The following is a 6,011-nucleotide window of genomic DNA, read 5'->3' as shown; positions in this document are numbered from 1 at the left end:
AAAAAGCCATGTCCTTGGCTGAAGATGAACCCAGCAAAGCAAATTCAATCCTTTTAAAATGTAAATATTAATTTAAACTTTCATTTTAACAGCACCCTTCGGTCTGTTGCCCTTTGGCTGGAATACCTCCCCTCTCTCCTCAGCTGCTGGGCAGCACCACTGGGATGGGAGCCCATCCTTTCCACAGAACAAATTGCTCAAGGTGGGAGGAAGCTGCTGTCGTAGGAGTCCTGTCTCTGGGGATCACGACACATGCAAAGGAAATCCTAGTTGGACTATGGGAAGAATCATCTGAATGCCAAGCAGGCCATGCAGTGCCACCAGGCACTCTGTGATGTGGTTGAGCCTGGTTGTTAAGGAGCTTTTAGCATGTCTTTGAGCTGTCTCTCTGTCTCAGACTCACAGCAACACTGCAAAAGATGATACCTTATCTGATTGCTCAACTCTGTAGTCAAGAAGCACAGGAAAAGAAAAAAAGGTAAGAAAAAGAAGGAAAAAAAAGGTAAGATGGAGATGGAAAGAAGAGGCTGAGATATAAAAAGCATGGTGGCAGACACCTAAATTTACCTCTTTTCTGATGTTTATGAAAATAGCCGAACTTGAGAGGCCTCAGATACGCTGGCACTCTGTTGGGTGCAAAACACCTCTCAAAGATAGGACAGTGAAGGCCAGTGGCTCTTGGTAGGGATCTTTGCTAAGGAATACCACCCTCCTGCACCTCTCCTAAGCATCTCTGTGACACTGTGGATCTCCCAAAACCACAATGCTTACTGTTTGACCCACCAGTTAAGAATAATTTCCAGTGCAGCAGTTTTGGCGCAACAGTCCCTTCTTCCACATTCCCCCTTCTGAAAATGTATGATTTTAATGGAGTTTGTGTACATGTGTGTTTGGATTAATATTTTGTTTCTGTGAGTAGAATTTACTAATTCTTATAAACAATGTTATTTACCCAACTGAGCTTGTCAAATTTTAGGCAACTTGAAATTCAGGTGCCTATACTTATATTGTGCTGAAAGGCACAATGCCCAGTAGCTGGGAAACCTGTTGTGCCTGCTTGGAGACAGACTTTTTTTCATCTCTGCCCAGCAAGGAGAGGAATTTTAAGTCAACCTGGCTTTCCATCCTCAGTTTGTAATTCTGTTGCTAAGTGGCAATGAAAGAAGATTATCGGATCACAGATTAACAGAAACCTCTATTCAGTGCTCTTGTGTAATTATATATTTCAGTTACTTATTTGAGAACTGAGCTTTAGCTTCTGTGCTCCTACCTCAGCCTCACCCCTCCAGAGATTTTTATCCTCAGGGTCTAATCAGGATCCTGATAAACTGGCCATTCCTTTCCACACTTAGCCTCTGCACCCTGGGGTGGCTCTGCCTGCAAGAGTATCCCAAGGGTCTTTGCTCTCAGGGGGTCTCGGAAACTAAAGTCCCACCCTAGTATTTTGGAATGATTTATTTTGGGAGAAAGCAGGAAGAATATATAAAATGGTTTAAAGAGTTCAGACTCTTCAGGAGTTACCCATTTGCTTCCTCCACTGATAAATTCCCTATTTTTTTCTCTCTTTTCCAAGCTAATATGTTCCATTCTCTCAGGCAAAAGTGGCCAAGCAACATCAAAATTGGAGGAAGACACAAGCCTGAGGGGCTGAGGTAATTATTAAATGTTAAGGGTGACCTCTGGCAGAAATTGTTTAGAGTGGGTTTTGAGGGGAACACAGTGGAAAGGGCACAGAAAAAGCAGGAAACAGCATATCTGACTAATGCTGGGAATGCAGACAGAAAGGGAAGAAGTCTGGGAAGAAGATGTAGATTGTCAGCTGTCAGGAGAAGGTGGTAGTACACAGCATGCAAGTTTATAGCAGTGTGAGGAACAACAGCCTCCTTATAAAAAAAAAAAATAATTATTTTAAGTAAAAAATCTGCACCAGGGAGAACCATGCAAGGAACAGGAGACAGAAGAAGGGCAGTGTTGTGTGGGGACCACTTCTGTAATTGAGCAGGAGGAAAGAACATGAACTAAGCATTTAACAGGAGCAGGGAAAGGGGATGGTTGGAGGAATCACCTGGCATAAATTCAAGTAAAAGGAAGAAGTGGAATGGAGGGATGGTGAGAAACAAGAGCTGCAAAAACAGCAGAAGGGAAGGCTGTATGCAGGGAGAGAGGATTCAGGCGGTGATGGACGCACACTGTCATACAAATAAAGAACACGAAAGCAGAAAGCAGCAATGTATAGAAAAGCAAATCTCTTGGCAGTTCAATGTACCTGCTTTACAGGAGACTGGTATTTTCAATGTCTTATGCTCAGGTCTCCAAGGGAAGCAGTAACTCAAGAAAAAAACAAGGCTGAAATAATATTTTCTGAGTCAGTCTCTGTGTTTTAAACTGTACTGACATTAAACATGCACTGTCCCTGTGCCCACTCAAGACTGTGTTTGCTGGACATCCTGTTTTACAGAGCTCTTTGCAAAGGAGACACTGGGGGTTTTTTTTGTCTCAAATTTTAGAAGGAATGAATACACACTATCCTTATTTTGTGAAGAGCTTGTATAGTTCTCCTGTCAACCCACTCTGCTGTAGCTTTGCATGCAATTCTTCTTAGGAGGTAACTGTGCTGTTTCCAAACAGGACACTGTGCTCACTTAGATCAGTCTCAGTTCAGTGGACAGAGCAGGGTAGATACTGCCGAAAGTAGTGGGTCCAAAAATGGAACTCCTATTGCTGGGATGAATCAGCTGCTCAAACACAGGGTACACATTCACTTTGTGGCTCCTACACCAGAAAAGATTTTTCCCATGTATGATATGGGTCTCTTTCAGACTCAAAGAAGAGAATTGGCAAACTGCAAGAAGTGTTTGCCACCCTTGAGGTTTCGGCACAGCACCCCAGATGAGGACAGGATGTTCCTTTCTTTCCTCATCCAATCAATTAGAATCTGAGACACAGTTTTTTTGAATTTCAGTCTGAAGAGGTAGCATTGACTTCATCGTGGCAGTGCCCATGGACCACTCCAGAAGTAAGTCCCTGGAAAAGCTTGCCGTATGGAGATGTGGGGAAGTGAGCAGGCAGATGAACCAGCTTGTATTTCAGAGCAGTGATATATAGCTTGTGATTGCTGACCCCATGAGCAGTCTGCTTTTGGGAAAAAAAAAAAAAAAAAGAAAAAAAAAGAAATAAAAGGAAAAGGTTTTGTCTAGTATCAGGTAGGGCCCTTTCTTCTGAAGTCATTCTGGAAGGACCAAAAATACTCTTAAAAAATAGAGAGCATTCTCCTTTCATTCCTACAGACATCCTGCTGTTTTTGTGGTTAGTCACTTGCAGTCTAAACTCCAACTTTAACCAGACTTACCTGGTTAAAAACTAAATTGCATGTACCCATGAAAAATAAATTACTAGGACTATTCCAGCCTTGATGTTTGCCAGAGTATTCACTTATGACAGGATGGCTGATTTATTCCTCACCTTGTAATTACAAATGTTCCCCTATACAACTATATGATGTGATTTACAGAAACTCCCCTTAGAATGACACTTGCCTCTCATGCCAGGCTGAGCTCTGCTCACAAGGAAAAGAATTTCTGGACCCTCTCATGGTATCCTTGCCTAGGTGTTGAGGAAACTACCAAGAGAACCCTGATGAAGCAAAACACAAAGTCTTGACCCCAGGTCAAGTTCAGTTTCCTCTTACAAATCTTCCAGAATAGTGAGGTGGAAAAAGGAAGAAGCATTGATAAAAGAAAAATTGTTTTCTGTGGAAAAACTATAAAGCATGAACAGAGAAAAGGGTGGAAAACATACCCTATTGCAAAGTAAATAACAAGATTTTTCTTTTTCCGAGGGGACATCCTGTGTTGTGTTGTGCAACATTTTTTATCAACTACTTCCAAATTTTTGCTGCTAAAAAAACCAATCAGTATCCATAATAGGTCCCTTTCTAAAGATGTCATTGATAGGTTGTTCTTTTTGACTTAGAGTGATATCCATACAGAAACCACCACACAGTGAACTGCAGTGCTGGGATGCTTTTTTGTCTCCTCCGTAGGTTAAAACTATGCAAAGCTGAGAAGAAAAAGAGTGATGGAAATGGGGATGGAGAGTTGCTCTAGCATTACTCGATGATTAGAGTGCTGATCCCTCAGGGCACTGTTTGTTAGCTGCAGTTCTGTTAATCAGGTTGTATACTCTTTCTCTTCATTACTGCGTGCATCAAAACTTCTGAAAGAAAAATGCTGTAAGGGAGTCCTAAGGGATTCATCTGTTGAGAGCAGGAATGTGTTGGTATGTTGCCAGAGAACATCTTATTCAAGAGATCAATGACAAAGCTGGAAAAAAATCATTATTATTTGGAAGGGATTTGTTACCTACATGAAAGGAAATAGAGAGACTGACAAAAAGAAAAAAAAAAAATAAAATCAACATCCCTAAGAGGTCCCTTTCTAAAGATGTCACTGATAGGTTGTTCCTTTTGACTTAGAGTGATGGCCATACAGAAGCCACCGCACACCTTGGTCCCCATGGGCATGGTTACATTTTAATGCCACTAACGATGTGTGTGTAGCCGAACCAAAAACCTCGCAGATGCAGGCAGGCCGGAGAGCTCTCAGCGAGGGTGTCTGTGGTGTGAGGTGTGAGGGCGGCTCTGTACGGCTGTCTGTCCCTGTCTGTCCCTCTCAGGGGTGTCCCGGCCCCTCCGTGCCCGGCAGGCAGGGCACACACGGCCACGGGCTGCCACCTGCTGGCCTCAGGCACCGCTCGCCTCCTCCTCACACCGCTGGGCGCCCTCCTCCTGCTCCGGGAAAAACACTTGCTGCTGTTTTGGTTGGTTTGGCTTTGGTTGAGAGGCAGCGGGGCGGGAGCTTTGCTGCACAGAAGGAGGGCCAATGGAATCCTGGGGCGCAGCGTGGATGGCTGTGGCCAGCAGGTTGAGGGAGATGATCTTCCCCCTCTACTCAGCCCTAGTGAGGCCACATCTGGAGTGTTATGCCCAGTTCAGAGCTCCCCAGTACAAGAGAGACAAGGAGCTACTGGACAGGATCCAGTGAGGGTCACAAAGATGATGAGAGGTCTTATGAGGAGAGACTGCAGGAACAGTTTTGTCTAGAGAAGACTGAGAGGGGATCTCGTTAATCCGTGTAAATATCTTAAAGACAGGTGTCAAGAGGACGGTGCCAGACCCTTTTCATTGCCCAGACACAGGACAAGGAGTAGTGGCCATAAACTAACACTCAAGACGTTTCACCTCAACGTGAGGAGGAACCTCTTTCCATTGAGGGTGGCAGAGCACTGGAACAGGTGCCCAGGGAAGTCATGGAGTGTCACTCTCTGAAGACCCTCAAAACCCACTTGGACACATTCTTGTGTAACCTACTCTAGGTGACCTGGCCTTGGCAAGGGGGTTGGAGTAGCTGATCTTCAGTGATCCTTTACAACCCTAACAATTCTGTAATTCCATGAAGGAAAGATTTAATGGCTCTGCTCTGTGAAATGTGTTATGCCTTCGGTGCCTTCTGGGAAGCAGCTGGTCATCTGTTGGTAATAAAGATAACAAACCAATTCTTTTATTTTCTTTTCACTGACACCAAGAAAAATGTCAGCCATTCCTTTGTTGCTGTGATACAGAAGCTTATCTGTGGTGGCAGACAGAGCCAGACATAATAAAAAAAATCCCACCAAAAAAATCATTCTGTTACCAAAGTAAACAAAAAAAATATATATGCTGAAGGCAGATTTCCATTTCCCAACCCTTTGAAAGCCTGGATTTCTTTCCTAATGCTCTACAGACAAACTTAATGCACTTAGATAGACATTGTCAAACTCCAACTACTCTAAACAAAAAACCACCCAGTCTGCTGCCTGAGTAGGCGGCACTGTGGAGTATTTCAATTCCTGTTGATCCTTTAATCTGGCTGTAGAGCACAGCAGGAAAAGGTAGATGTGGGAGAGAAACAAAGAGGGGTTATCTGAGGGGCAGGGCCTTCCAAAGGAGGCTCTCTCTGAAATGAACCCTGGTG

The 6,011-nt window shown here is 43.8% G+C and overlaps 1 long non-coding RNA gene across 1 annotated transcript; it reads left to right on the top strand.

Moving 5' to 3' along the window:
* The first annotated feature begins 265 nt into the window (after positions 1 to 265).
* LOC131576653 (uncharacterized) lies at positions 266 to 5,343 on the top strand. The gene is made up of 3 exons (XR_009277029.1): positions 266 to 478; positions 1,574 to 1,652; positions 5,148 to 5,343. It is a non-coding gene; the product is annotated as an uncharacterized LOC131576653 (long non-coding RNA).
* Positions 5,344 to 6,011: the final 668 nt, after the last annotated feature.

Source organism: Poecile atricapillus, chromosome 2 (assembly GCF_030490865.1).
Source record: "Poecile atricapillus isolate bPoeAtr1 chromosome 2, bPoeAtr1.hap1, whole genome shotgun sequence".
In the NCBI taxonomy this organism is placed as follows: Eukaryota; Metazoa; Chordata; class Aves; order Passeriformes; family Paridae; genus Poecile; species Poecile atricapillus.
Note: the sequence above shows the minus strand (reverse complement) of the source record. Positions and strands in the feature narration are given on the sequence as shown.